General features: G+C 33.2%; 1 protein-coding gene across 5 annotated transcripts in view; it reads left to right on the plus strand.

Annotated features, from left to right (window-relative positions):
• Positions 1 to 64: 64 nt before the first annotated feature.
• The window catches only part of LOC126763171 (FERM, ARHGEF and pleckstrin domain-containing protein 2), a 72,586-nt gene continuing 57,779 nt past the window's right edge, over positions 65 to 14,871 (plus strand). For 4 of the 5 annotated variants that reach the window (XM_050480468.1, XM_050480477.1, XM_050480486.1 and 1 more), the window contains exon 1: positions 65 to 436. The gene's annotated coding sequence lies outside the window, so the exon portion shown is untranslated. Of the gene's footprint in view, positions 437 to 599; positions 780 to 14,871 lie in introns of all 5 variants that reach the window. The other variant, XM_050480460.1, reaches the window with a different exon arrangement.

The raw sequence follows: 14,871 nt of genomic DNA on the forward strand, positions 1-14,871 counted from the left end.
CTTGTCAAAATACACATCTTTTACATTTCGTCTGTGTTGAATTTCTTGACGTTAAAAGCAAAGATGGCGTTGATGGGTGCGCACGGTTGTTAAATTTCGTCGGATTTTATTTTTCAAAGAATCTGGGCTAATAATTAATTACAAAATAGAAGAGTGTATTTTAAACGTTTGCCCACAACCGCGATCAAGTAATATGACTTTATTACAAGTTATAATTCGTGTACTTTAATTCTAATACATGTTACATCAAAACTCTATTCAAGACGTAGTGAGAGAAAAATTACGATTCAGTTTTTCTGTGTATACGTGAATGGGGAAAAAATTTGCAACACCCTAAGAAGATTCCTCGGAATAATGGATTGAAAAAATAATCTTATTAAAATATAAGTGCCAACCGTTTATCTAATATATATAAGTGCTGTGTTTTGATTTGAAAGTATGTATATTTAAATTGTGTTTGGTTTTAAATTAATGTTTCATATATAACATATTTATATTTCCTATATAAATATTGAAACTTGGTAACCGATCTTCATACGGAAACACCCTTTACCAACAATTTGCAATTGCGTATTTGTGTGTGTATTTACTTTGGTTAGACACAAGGACGAAAGGGATACATATTCATACAAGAAGTAAGGAAATATCTGCATTAGTACTTCGTTGTTGATGAAATCCACGAATTTAAGTTAACAAATTATTTGGAAAATCTTCAGACCATTGCATTTCACTTCACCTTCAGGCTTAACCCATATGCACAGGACATAATAACAAACTCCGTAAGTAGATTTTAGTTGGGGCAGATTCGCTACATTCATTCGTGACCTCGCTATGTTCATTCATGAACACATACAAATAAATTTCACTACGTTTTTATACGCTTATTCGTATTTATCACCCAGTTCTGACCTCACCACGGATGTTAAAACTTTTTTGGATTGATTTCTTTGATCTGTATCTTAGTAGATCCTTATAAACAATTTAATAAAAAAAAGCTAAAGTTATGTTAAATATACATATGTATATTTTTTAAATTTGTACACTTTTATAAATGCTAATAATAGGTACATTTTTTTAATTATTTATTTCGCCCGAAGCTACGTAAAGTTAGATACATTGTGTTGTTCTTGATGTTCTTGTATTTTTCGAAGTAGTTACAAACCTTAAATTGCAGAATATTTATGTGTGTACATTTATCCATAGTAAAGTAAAAAGTATTCATATTTAGACAAATGTAATTTGGATTTCTATTTACATACATACATACATACATATGTTTTTATTGCTAAATAGTATAAAAGTTTTGTTCACCTAACGGTTGTAGATATCACCTAAAACTAACCTAAATAGCTATAGGGTTATAAATATATACATATACGAGTACTATACGTGATCATATGGATGGCGAGAAAAGTTGGAATGAATGTCTGTCTGCCCATCCGTCCGTGCAAGTTGTAATTTGAGTAAAAATTAAGTTATCTGGATGAGACTTGGGGAAAAAGTAAGGCGGAGTTCGTAGAAGGGCATAATCGGAACACTGCCACGCCCACTTATGACCAAAAATTGCAAAAGTCCAACCAAAACTGTTCAATCCCCTAGGTCAAGAATTAATGTATTTGGGCCTCTTATATAATTGACTTTTGATCGAAAATATGAAAAAAAAATTATGGGATATGTAATTGAAATTCAAAGAAAATCTTTTCCTGATAATAGTATTTCTGTTCGTGAAAAATGGGTTGAATCGGTCGATACTTCCTTACGCCCTCATACACCTAATTTCGAACTTCCGGGTGACTTTATACCGAATACATCAGCCAACATGTGAATTATTTTAATAAAATTGAAAGACCGTGTTTTCATATAACGTTGCATTTTTGTGCTTAGAATAAATAAAATCGGGTGAAAACTAGCCCTAGACCCCATATAAAAAACAAGTCCTACGTACCTGAAGGTACTTCCCTGGCTTTAATCCTTGCCAGTTGAAAGAGTGGGAAATGTTCGGTTATACTCGAACTTACAGCTTTTCCTTTCTTGTTTGTTATAAAATTTTATGCTATACTCTAAAACTTTCTTGTGGGCACTCTTGCCACCACGTAACTTTTTTTATACTGTAATTAGTAAAATAAGATTTTTTCCCAACATAACAAATTAAAAGTGTTCCTCCTCCGTTACACAAAAATATGCATAGTATAGGGCAAGCCAATGACTCTTGGGAATGTGATGTTTTTCAATTGCAAACGAACTATCGGGTATTTTTTTAGGCTTGATAACTTTTTTTAAAAAAAAAACAAAATCTCATCGCTTTATTTGAAAATTTGCAAAATGTTGACTCCAATGTGATGTTTTTCACAAAAATATGCATAGTATAGGGCAAGCCAATGACTCTTGGGAATGTGATGTTTTTCAATTGCAAACGAACTATTATCAACTAGAATATATTATTTAAATGGGAGATAAGAAAAATTTTATAAGGAGATGTAGGTATTTTATCTGAGAGAAACTTGCAACGGTTTGCCGCTAGTTTTTCGGGCTAAAAGTACAGTGGAGGATGAAAGTAAACAAGAAATACAACAAACAGGAACAACAAATATGATAATCTAGCTACAGGTAATGATGTCACCCATTGAATTTTTTTTCTTTTTCTTTGACACATTTTCATTTTGCTTTGCTTTAAGAGCTTTATAAATATTATAAGGCTAATATCTTTGGATGCTATAAATTGGAGTTATGTACATATATACCTCATTTCTTTTGGACCATTAAATTTTGTTTAAATGCAATTTAAAAACAGTTTTTTTTTGTTTGGAAACTTGAGCTAATTCTTATATTTGAGAAGTTTGATGTGAGTGAGACGTATACTATCTATGTATGTATGTACATATATAGTATAGTATATCGTCACCAAAAAAATAATCTATTTTTATAGTAAGTGTCTTACGTTATTTTGAATTTTAATTTCTGAATCAAAATAACGTATGACCAATCTAAATTTGTATAAAAATTTAAAATTGGAATATTAATACTTTTTTTTTAATTTTAAATAAAAACAGGTGCAAGTTTTCCATATTTCATGTTATTAAGTGTACATATGTAAGTACTAAAAAAAATTAAAATATTTCAAGTCAAAATGAGGACAATGTTTAATAATTGTTTATTAAACAATTAATTATTCAAAAGGAGAGGATCTGAATTGTGCAGGAAAAAAGGACGCCAGGGTAGGGCATCAAGAATGAATCTAACTATTTTTAGAACCCCTAACTTATGTCGATGAAATTTGTGTTTGTGTTAGTCCAAATGATGGAAAGATTGAGCTTGGCACATAATCCGAAAAAGAGGGGATTATTCATAAACAAGTTTGAAGGCGATCTTGCTTCATAATGGTAATGAAAGACTCTCTGACATGAACGAAACGTACGATTCAGTTTCTAAATTCAATAAACTATGGTGCTTACAAGTGGCAAATATATGGTGAACTAAAAGTCATAAAATTGTTGTATAGCTGTTATCTGTGTCTGTGGGGCAGTGTAGCAACAACAAGCCATTATATAGTAGGCCACGCTTACGTAAAGAACATACCTCTTATTGATCCCAAAGTTTTGTTACCTGCATTACATATTGTGACGATGAATCGTTCTCGCGAGCTTTCTTTAGATATAATCACTAAATTACTATCAGCTATTAACATTTTGCTTAATTATTTCCGAAATGGAAGATTCTTGTACACCTGCAGAAAAAACAAGCCATTTTTTAAGCAGATTGCAGGTGATGCAAAATAAACTTTTAAAAATGATACTGAACCTCCCCTGACACCACTCCACTGGAAATCTAATTATAACTATAAATGCTTACAGCAATAGTAAGCTTTATTTGCACATCAGTCGCGAATTTCCTTAAGATTTGTTGAGTAGTGTAATTGGGAGCTCTCTAACTAATTCAACGAATTTCCAATTATATCTCCGCCTATCCCTATATTTTAAGTTTTTTTTTATTATGGACAACTTGACACCATTGTCGAGGTATAAGTAAACATTTTTATATATCTTCTTCTATGCTATTGCAAATAGATATTTTTTTTGCATTGAAGAATGTTCCTTCTCGCACTGCTTTTGATGTGAAGATAGCTGTACAAATGCAGTCAAATATAAAAGGTACTTGTAGTCTTTTGTAAGGGTAACTAGAATACGATTAAATCAATAAGTAAAGTGATTGAAGCTCTTCAAGCAAGGTTAAAATGATGCTGGAAAAGTGGCCAAATGACTAAACTGTGTCACCACTAGTTTATTGCCCCATTGTCATGTTCAATAAAAATACGTATCTTTAAGTGCAATTTTCTTCTTAATACGCCACAAATTATAAATCAATAGTGATTTAGGGAGAGGTTTTCTTTTAAACACGTTCAAACGGCTATGTACATCCTGTTCAATTTGGACCTGGACTAACAAAATAAACTACATTTTCTTTTTAATAATAAATATTTTCAAAACATTCCACTAATTTAAAGAAGGTTGTACCAATCTAGGGGAAAATATTTGTATCGATTCGATTAGCGCACTTAGTTTATATGGACCAGTCCGGGTCATTTATGATCATATGTGTGGATGAGTTTTCCTATTAGAGTTCGGTTGATAAATACTTTTTCGACTTTCTTTTTTAGATTTTGGATGTTTTTACAACAAATGATGTAAAGTAATTTTCGATTTCTCTTGTTTTTTTGTTTCGCTTTTAAGTCCGATGTAATCTCTCTCTTTTTCGAGTTCGAATTGGCAATGCAGTACCTGTTTTAATTCTTATTTACTTACATACATTACTATCTATTGTTATGCTTTATTTGTATATAATATGATTACAAATTTGGGAGGTTTTAATATATATAATATTTATGTGCGTATAACTCGAACAATGTACAGATATTTAATGCACTTGTACTTGTTTCTTATCAGATTTGAAATTCCTTTATCGCGGCGGAGGCGAAAATTGATTTTGTTAAATATATAAGTATATATTTTATATATAATTACAATAAGCGCAACCGCATTTGTCGAACTTGCTTCAGTATTACCGACTTGTCGAGCCCAAGTACTACAATGAGCAAAAAAAAAATAGTAGACATTGTTCATAATTATAAGATTCTTAATTTATTCTTCAAAACCTATGTCGTCCTCCTCAAAGTAATCCCCTTTGATGGGGGTTTTCAATCCTCGAAACAGTTGTTAAAGTTAATTTTAAATTTGACTCAAATAGTATTACTTGTTGAAAGTTTGGCCGGTCGGAAGGAATTCGGTGCATCACACCTCGATAATCGAAGAATTCTGTTTTTCTCTTCTTCGGTTCACCTTTGCCACCATTTTCGATCGATTGATCGTCTGCTTCCAGGTCGTAAGCATAGATTCAAGACTCATCTCCAATAATGATACATTCATCACATCCTGGTAGTCGGAAAGCGTTGTTTCACGATGTTGTTTCACTTCTCTTAGGACCAAATGGTCTTTCAAAATGGTTTTTATTGATCCCTTCGATATTCCAACGATGCCAGCAAGATCTCTGACGGTTAATCGTCAATTCTTAAGCACCAATTCCTTTATCATATTGACTTGTGGATCATCAGTTTATGTTGATAGCCGTAATGAACGTGGTTCATCGTCGACGTGTTCTCGACCCTCTGACTTATTTGTACCAATCAAAAACACTTGCTCGAATCACCGAAGGCCTTTTCCAATATTATGAATTTTGCAACACCAGAAGTTTGATTTTCACACAAAATTTAATGAAAATTCTTGACTGAATAATTTCATTCATCGTAAAAATCGCCGAATCCATTTTATGTAGTTCAGAAAGACAAGCGTATATTAAACACTAGTGATTACTTTGATGTGACAAATGTCACTGACAATCATACCAACCTCGAAAAAAATACGAATGGGTTTTCGGGCGAATTTTTAAATAAAAAGTCTTACTATTTTTGGCCCTCAGTAACGGATAAACTGCAAATTTTAAAAGTAAATAAATAATTATCCATATTAATTGAGTGTCATATAATCCAAATATTATGTATACCAAGAAAAAACGTTAACTTCCGTTGCACCGAAGCTATAATAACATATCTTTCACAAATAAAAAAGTTTCCACGCAAGAACTTGAGTTTGATCGCTCAGTTTGTATGATAGCTACATGCTATAGTGGGCCGATAGCGACGGTTCCCGCAAATACGTAGCTGCTTGAAGAGAAAACGAGTTGTGCAAGAGTTTGAAACGATATCTCAAAAACTGAGGGACTAGTTCGCGTATAACAATATAATGCTGAAGGTATAATAATACACGTGACGCCTTTAATTGATCTTTTCATTTCAAGTAAGCACTTTGGATATCCTCTACAACGCCGCAGTATACCTTCGCCTTTTCAGTTTTGTGTTTTCAAAAGTGCATAAGTATATTGTGTGTGTATGTATGTGTGCACTTGTAAGATATAAACGACTAAATAAAAATACCGTTTGCGACGTCAAAGAAGGTAAATATTAAATGTAAGAATGCACATATGTATGTAGCTATGAATTAAATGACGAATATCGTTGCCATTAGAATAATTTTTGCTTCAGAGTTTCTACAAAAGTTTAATAATTCTGAAAGACCAATCAGCAGTTCATTATTAAAAAAAAAATGATTTGTTTTTATTATTGGTGACTCTTCTTAGTGTAACTTGCATCATAGACCTAGAAGAAAACTAAAAAATGCCAATGACAGAAAAATGGAATATAAAATTAGTTTCACTTTTTATATACGATTGAAATAAACATTTTATACCAATATGGCAGCATTATTCACAAGTGATAATAGTGGTGATATTGTAGGTCCGCTGTGTTGTCGGTTCGTAATTAATGGATGTATCTATAGCTTTGAGGGTTCAGTAAGCTGTTGTCGTTTAGCTATCAAATAAACGTAACTTACGTAAATATTTGTACACTTGAATGTCTATTTACACTCTCATTGAGCTGGAAGAAATGCTGAAAACCTTTGTATTGTAGTCAAGGAGGCATTGTAGGCAATTCCATAAACTAGTAGTAAGGAATTGTGGAGTGTGAATGATTAAAAGCTACATATGTATGTATATATTTCTAATAAATGCATTTATCAGCACGGTTCTTATGCATACCCAAATAATTTGCTTGCAAACATTAATTCAGTGAATGAACGAACCTGTCATCCGTCTCCTCCACAGACAGCTCATGTACAGTGACAATGCAGTGACAAATGATACAAATTGATTTTCTTTCATTACACTCAATAGTAACCGTAATGGATTTGTGCGGTCGGCTACTGTTAGTCAAAACTTTTTATCTATTCTAAATGTAAGCAAAAAGACAACCTTAAATTATATAGTTATATAAGTTATTTTATCTTTCGCGCATTTCGTTTTAAAAATCCGAAAAATTCTAATTGTAAATTATTCTAATTGCCGAACAATGTAGTATATATTGGGTAGTCGACAAAGTCTTTATTTCTAATCAAACTTCAACTTTTTTTTTTGTGTTTTTGTGTGGTCTAGCATGGTCCTGATGGAAGACGAATCCCTTTCTGTTTATCAGTTCTGGCTGTTTTTTTTTCGATTGCTTGCTTCAATATCATCAGTTGTTGACAGTAAAATGTAGAATAAATCGTTCGACCAGGCTGGAACAGCTCATAGGATGGTTCCTTTCCAATCCCGCCAAACACTCAGCATAACCTTTCGAGACATCAATCCCGGATTTACGACCATTTGTTGAGCCTCACCACGCTTAGACCATGAAGTTTTTCGCACATTGTTGTCGTATTTGATCCACTTTTCGTCTCCTGTTACCATTCGCTTCAGAAATGGTTCGATTTCATTTCGTTTTAGCAAAGGATCGCAAATGTTAATTCGGTCCATTAAATTTTTCACAGACAATTATACAAATTTATACAAACATCGAGCTTCTTTTTGTAGCCAGCCTTTTTTAAATGGTTCAAATCTGTTTGATGATGAATGTTAAGTTCCTTAGCGATGTCATGGCTGCTTATGTGACGGTCCTGGTCAATCTTTTCCATTTCATCGACTTTGTCAACGATAGATCGACCAGAGCGAGGTGCATCTTTCATATCGAAACTTCCAGAACGGAAGCAGCATCTAATACAGCATCGTCTCCGTAAACTTCACAACTTTCATTTGTGGCAATTTTCCCTTTTTTATACAAAAATTTCAAGCATTCGAATTTCTTTTTTCACTCAATTTTGAACAGATGTAAATTTTTTTCAACTTCCCCTAATTTAATTTTTTGGTTAAAAGCTTAAAATCTCACTTTTCCAACACTATACTCGAATGACATGGGATGCACAACTTATTCTAGTGTGAGAACGCCTCAAAATAAGCGTTTTTTATAACATTTTCCATTGTGGCCAGATCGAAAAAATAAGAATTTTTGGGCATTTAAATTAAAATACCCAACATATATTACAAATTATTATATATTGGGCTTTTAATATATGACGAAACTACTTAAATCCTCTTTAATGATTTTATGGGATATTAAAACAACTGACTTTTGATCTTTCAATACTTAATAAGGTGAATTAAGCCTGTTAGTTCTTAATTAATAAATGTTGTTAATCATATATAATTGAAAATTAATTCCACAATGCATAAAATTGCAAAACGTTTCACGAAATATATTTAAATTTCTGATTTTCTTTGATTTTCATTGTTTTACATTTTTTATTAGCGATCTTGAACGGCGGCAACAAATCCCTCCGTCCACATATATGTATTTTTGGTTTTGGTTCCAGTCAATCCAATTGCATAACGTCAAAACCTACCCAATCCAGTCAACTGTCAAAGTTCGGTAGGTGAGCGGTTCTCACATTTGCAGTGACAGGAGAGTTGGGCATCTCTTTATCTCTGCTATATGGTATGACACTATGTGATTGGTAGCACTGGAGATATAAACTACAACCACATTTATTGACAAAATACGAAAAGGCTTTTTCGACTATCCAATAATGTGAGTGTAAATAAAAGTCCCGAATTTTTATTATATATTAACACCGAATATTGTTTGTTCTATTCGCAATTTTTTCAAGTTTATTTTTTGAGTCACCTGTGTACCAAATAGCATCCAAATATCTCTGAAACAGAAACACTACTTTGAATTTAATCAGACATACGAGTATAAACTAATCGCCTTCGTAGAACCCCCTGGTCTAGTTACTATAAAGTGTGTCAAAGTGTTGCAAAGTAAACAAAAAACTTAACTATTGTGAATTAGACTTGGAAAGTTTTTGGAAAACCATAGATAACTTCAATTAAATTCCTTTCTTTCTCAAACTGAAGTAGACATTATACGGATATAATGAAAATATCTACACACATTATTTATATCCTACTTCCCTTGAGTTCTTCGAAATTGGTTTTTGCTTAACCCGCAATAGCGTTCAAATTTACATAATACGTATTTACATACATATATATGTACCTGCATATTTCACTTATATTTTGATTCTGTATATTAATTATAATTACTTAAGCATACGAAGAATAATACATTTTTATCTCTAATTTTTTTGTTCTTGCCCTTTCGGTTTGATTTGCGTTTCGTTGTCTAAGTGGAATGAGAAGTGCATTGTTATGTCAAAATATAGAATGCAATTTATGTAATATATCGGATACATATGTATGTACAGCTGTGGTCAAAATAATAGGAGTGCCCCTGAGAAAAATATTTAACCCAAAAAAATTATCATGTCAGACCATGAACGTCAAGCTCTTTTCAAGAAATATTTCTATCGGTATTCCGCGAGTAAAACACAAAGCATAAACTTCATCTGTTTACATTATTTCCAATGTTATGAGTTCAAATCTGTGTCGGTCACTGAATTGCGCTGGTATAATACATTTTTATTTAAACAAAATCTGTAAAAAACTAAAAAGTAAGTACAAAAAAAAAACGAAGGGATTTTTGAAAAGAAAGGTCATTTATTTTAATTAATGGGTAGAAGAAAACATCGCAGCGACAAAAAACGTGAAATCATTAAAAATCTTAGAAAAAACGGGAAAACTTATAAAGAAATTAAAGAAATACTCGGGTGCTCTGACCAAATGATATCAAATTCGCTGTCCTACAAAAATAAGGCCGAAACACGTGGACGAAAACGCAAAATTAATAAAGAAATCGATCGACGCATACTCCAGTCGTCTAAAAAAGTTCCCAAAGCGCCGTTTAGAGAAATAAAAAAGGGTCTAGATCTTGCTGTTAGTGACGTAACAGCTCGTAGACGTTTATTGAAATACATATAATTTATTTGTGCGGAGTCCGCGAAAAGTTCCATTGTTGACAAAGAAACATAATTAGAGCACGGCTCCAATTCGCCAAGGAACATGGCAACTGGCAACCGAAGAAATGGAGAAATATTTTGTGGGCAGAGGAAGGTAAGGTAGTTTTATTTGGTGGCACAGGGTCTAGGCAGTATATCCGTCGTTCACCAAATACGGGATATAATCCGCAATACACTCTTAAGACCGTCAATCATGGTTCTGCATAGTGGGAAAGTTTCTCGTACAACGGCGTGGATCAGTACGTGTCAGTACGTGTATGTGGATATATTGAAAAAAGTTACGCCATACGCGGAATGGTATATGCCATTAAAGTGGTTGTTTCAGCTAGATAACGACCCGAAACATACAAGTAAATCTGAAAAGGGATGGCTTCGGATCAATAAAGTTGAGGTTATGTCGTGGCTTGCTCAGTCGCCTGACCTTAATTCCATAGAAAACTTATGGAAAAAAGGTGTTGCTGACCGCAGACCATCAAATACAAGGGAATTATGGAGTCCATGAGGCATGGCAGCAAATCCCGCTGAAAAGGTGTCATGATCTGATCGATCCCATGTTCCGCAGATGTGCTGCAGTAATAAAAAAGGGCGGTTACTCGACTAAATATTAACTAAACTAACTTATATACTAGTCATAATTTCCAATTTTTTATTTATTATTAGTTTTATTGAACTTTGTGATGCACTCCTATTATTTTGAACACAACTGTGTGTATATATAACCTTACTATACAGGTGATATTGAAATTATATATTAAATACATTAAAAATGTCGCGAATTTTATCAAATAACAGAGCAGCAGGTTTTTGACGTTTTTTTCAAAATGAATGTATATCAACAAGTAATTCACAGCAATTTAAAGTACTAATAGCAATTCGTTAACTTCAATTAACAATGTTGAAATAATCACTTAAATGCATAACTTTATCGTTTTGCACTGACAACAATTGCAAGCTATACATTTCTTGAGTATAATTTCTGTGATACAAATGTAGGATGTCACTTGTCTACACCATGTAAGTGTCAAATACATACATACATACATACATACGTACATGACAACAAATGATATTTCTATCATATTGTGCAGCGATGCATTTACATATGTATGTGTAATCGTTGATTTTCAATGCAGTCGCCAGCTCTGATTAGTTTGTGTTTTCACATTATTTTTTTTTTACTTACAGTTCATTAAGCTAGCTCATACGTACTTACTCGTATGTAGTCCATAGCGCAGGCAACTTGCGACCCACTCGCTAAGTTCAAATGTTATCAACCAACTATTGAGTATTGAGTGGAGAAATAAATTTAGTGGTGTGCTGCATTCAATATTCAGTAATGAACCTAACACTATTATTATGTAATATTTATGTATGAGCATACATATGTACATACATGCTAGCATAAGTAAAAATTTCCAAATCACTTACATTCTTGAGAAAAGGAGAGTAATACGTAAGTTGCTATATATTTCTGGCCTAATAATGTAAATAGGCATATTTATCAACGAAAATTGTTTTTTTTTTATTATTTTTTTATTTTTTTATTTTTTTTTTTTTTTTTTGTCGTTTGCTGTTTTGTTTCGGGCTCATACGCATAGATCCATGATTCGTCACCTGTGACGATCTTTGAAGCACCGCGATCGTATTTTTCAGCATTTCTTTACACCAATCCACACGAGCCTTTTTTTGAGCGATTGTCAAATTGTGCGGGATCCAACGAGAACAAACCTTTTTTACGGCCAGGTGTTCATGCAATATCGAATGTATGCTTGTGGGAGATATGCATAGGCATGCCTCTATCTGAAGGTATGTTACATGACGGTCTTGCATTATCAGTTCACGTACGGCATCGATGTTTTCTGGCACAACGGCTGTTTTTGGACGACCTTCACGGAATTCGTCCTTGAGCGAGCGTCGGCCACGATTGAATTCGTTGTACCAGTTTTTTCACAGTGCTATAGGATGGTGCTTCATAGCCATACAAAGATTTTAGTTCATCGATGCACTCTTGTGATAATCCACGTCGAAAGTTGTGAAAAATGATCGCACGAAAATGTTCACGAGTTAATTCCATTTTTTGGCCGAGATGAATTTTTTAATTCCCTGTAAATAAAACAATTCACGATTAAATGACAAAACGTTCTGAGTGATGTTATGCTAAAAAATGTCAAACTTTCCAATGGAAATGTCAGATTGCACCTGGCAACACTTAGTGTTGCCCTAGGCCAGAATATATATAGCAGTCCTCGTAGAAGGCACATAAAATTTGTAGAAATTTTAGTTGAAGGCATGTTCCTTATTATTCTTATGCACAAATACATTACATGAATATACAGGCTTAAACTTTATTTAAAACAGTAACAAAGATTATGTTAAGCATATTAAGTTATATATTAACGCCTACGGAATAAAAATTCAAAAAAGTTAACAGAAAGGAGTTTAACGCAAAGGGACTAAGTAAGGACATTCCGGTGTTGGATCGACCCGGGGTATTTTTTTCTCGGCGCTGCCGAATGCTGTCCATGCATTTTAATTTTTAAGATATCGGTCTGAAATTCTGCGTACTTCCTTTTCTCTCCAAGAAGCTGTTCATTTGTTGGAACCGCCGATATCGGACCACTAAAGCATATAGCTGCCATACGAACCCGAACGATTAGGTGAAGATTATTGCCAGAATCAAGGTTAAAATCTCCGAAAATTTTTTTCCGGTCGAACCACTATTGTCATTTAGTTGACACACAAACTGAACTATCAAAATTCTGATCTTTTATGGAAACTTTTTTATTTGTGAAGGGTATTCTAGCCACCGTTATATTTTCATCTTTTGTTCTAACTAAACCTAATTGCCGATAAGTTTAAGTATTTTAATTAATTCGAATGTACACAAACCCTTAACATAGTCAAAGCCATAAAGGGATATTTTTCGATTCCAATATTTTAATTTAAATATCTTAATTTTATCAAGTAAGAAAGGGCTAAGTTCGAGTGCAACCGAACATTTTAGGCTTTTACAACTTGCAAGAATCAAAGTCAAGGAAATATCTTAAGATGTAAAACGTTAACCAGAGAATCGGAATCTTAGCAATTTTATACATATACTCATACACTGTCCGACATATCCACCATAAGGTTTGTTAGATTAGTTAGGTTGTATTATCATGCCACATATGTATGTACTAAGTAATGTTCTTTGCATTTCACCTTACATACAATCACCAATCATATAGAGCAAAGTCCGCCGAATGTTCAATAATCCTGGTAATGGTTATATGGGGGCTAGGTCGTCCAATTGTACCTATTTTAGGTACAATAATATACTGCTACTATAAGTAAAATATGTTCTGTAATTTTCGCTGAGATAACTCAAATATTGGCCGTTATATCCAGCATAAAGTCATCTAATTGTATATCTCACACATTGATCGATATTTTCGGTCAAAATCAATTATAGATACTGAGGTCCACATGTACGGTACCTAGGTTATTAGCGCAAAGTTTTAGCCCGTTATATCAATTGCTTCCTGATTTGTGTACTGGAAAGAGAAAGAATCAAATGGAGTTTTAAATTGTGGGCGTGAAAGTGGTCCGATTACGCCCACCTGCGGACTCGTATTTTTTTGTATTAAGAAACCTGTATACCATGTTTCATAACGATACCTCAATTTTGACTCAAGTTACAGCTTGCACGGACGGACTTGTTAATAGTTAAAAATGTCAGCTACTAAGTGGAAACAGTAGAAATAAACGAGTGCATAAAATATAACTTTCCGGATCTGCTGTAAGTTAAAATTGCAGCTGTTAATGTGTTCGTACAAATCGGAAGCTCTATTATGCTTGGGTGTTCAGCTTACGGTTGCGGTAACTTCCATAAAATTAATGTAATCAATGACCGATATACTTATGTATGCAAATAGAAAAAATATTGTAAAGTCCGTATGTATCTCGAGAATAGTAGTAGACTAGGCAACTGTACAACAAAATTTACTTTAAGTATGTATATGTAACAGCCGATTTGATTTCGCTTTTAACCTGTACAAAATTTGAACACAAAAAAGTGTGTATGTTATTGAGCGTATGCAGGTACTTTATTAAATTGTGTTATTGATAAATTTCAAACCATTTCCATGAAATGAATTGACTAACAAGGAAATCCTTTATCATAATCTTACACATCATTTCACTACAAATTTGCATCTGTCCATTAGAGATGGTCTCTCGAGATACTGAGCCACTGATATTTGTGAAACGATGAAAAATGGACTCAACGCCCATAAATCATTCGAACTCGGTCGCTAGTGAATCCCAACGGTAACCGCCTTACTTCTTTTCGTAGCTTTTGTATTTGGCTTTGTTTCCATAGTTTTAGTGCGTTAACGTTTTTGGAAATAAACGAGAACTCCCACATTTTCTAGTAGCTATGAAAATGATTTCGTATAGGCGGACATACTCGTATACTACATACATATGTATGTATACATGTATGTATGTATTCACAAACACAAATATACCGTCTGCTTTTTAAAAACTGATAGAG

This window comes from Bactrocera neohumeralis, chromosome 2 (genome assembly GCF_024586455.1).
Source record: "Bactrocera neohumeralis isolate Rockhampton chromosome 2, APGP_CSIRO_Bneo_wtdbg2-racon-allhic-juicebox.fasta_v2, whole genome shotgun sequence".
In the NCBI taxonomy this organism is placed as follows: domain Eukaryota; kingdom Metazoa; phylum Arthropoda; class Insecta; order Diptera; family Tephritidae; genus Bactrocera; species Bactrocera neohumeralis.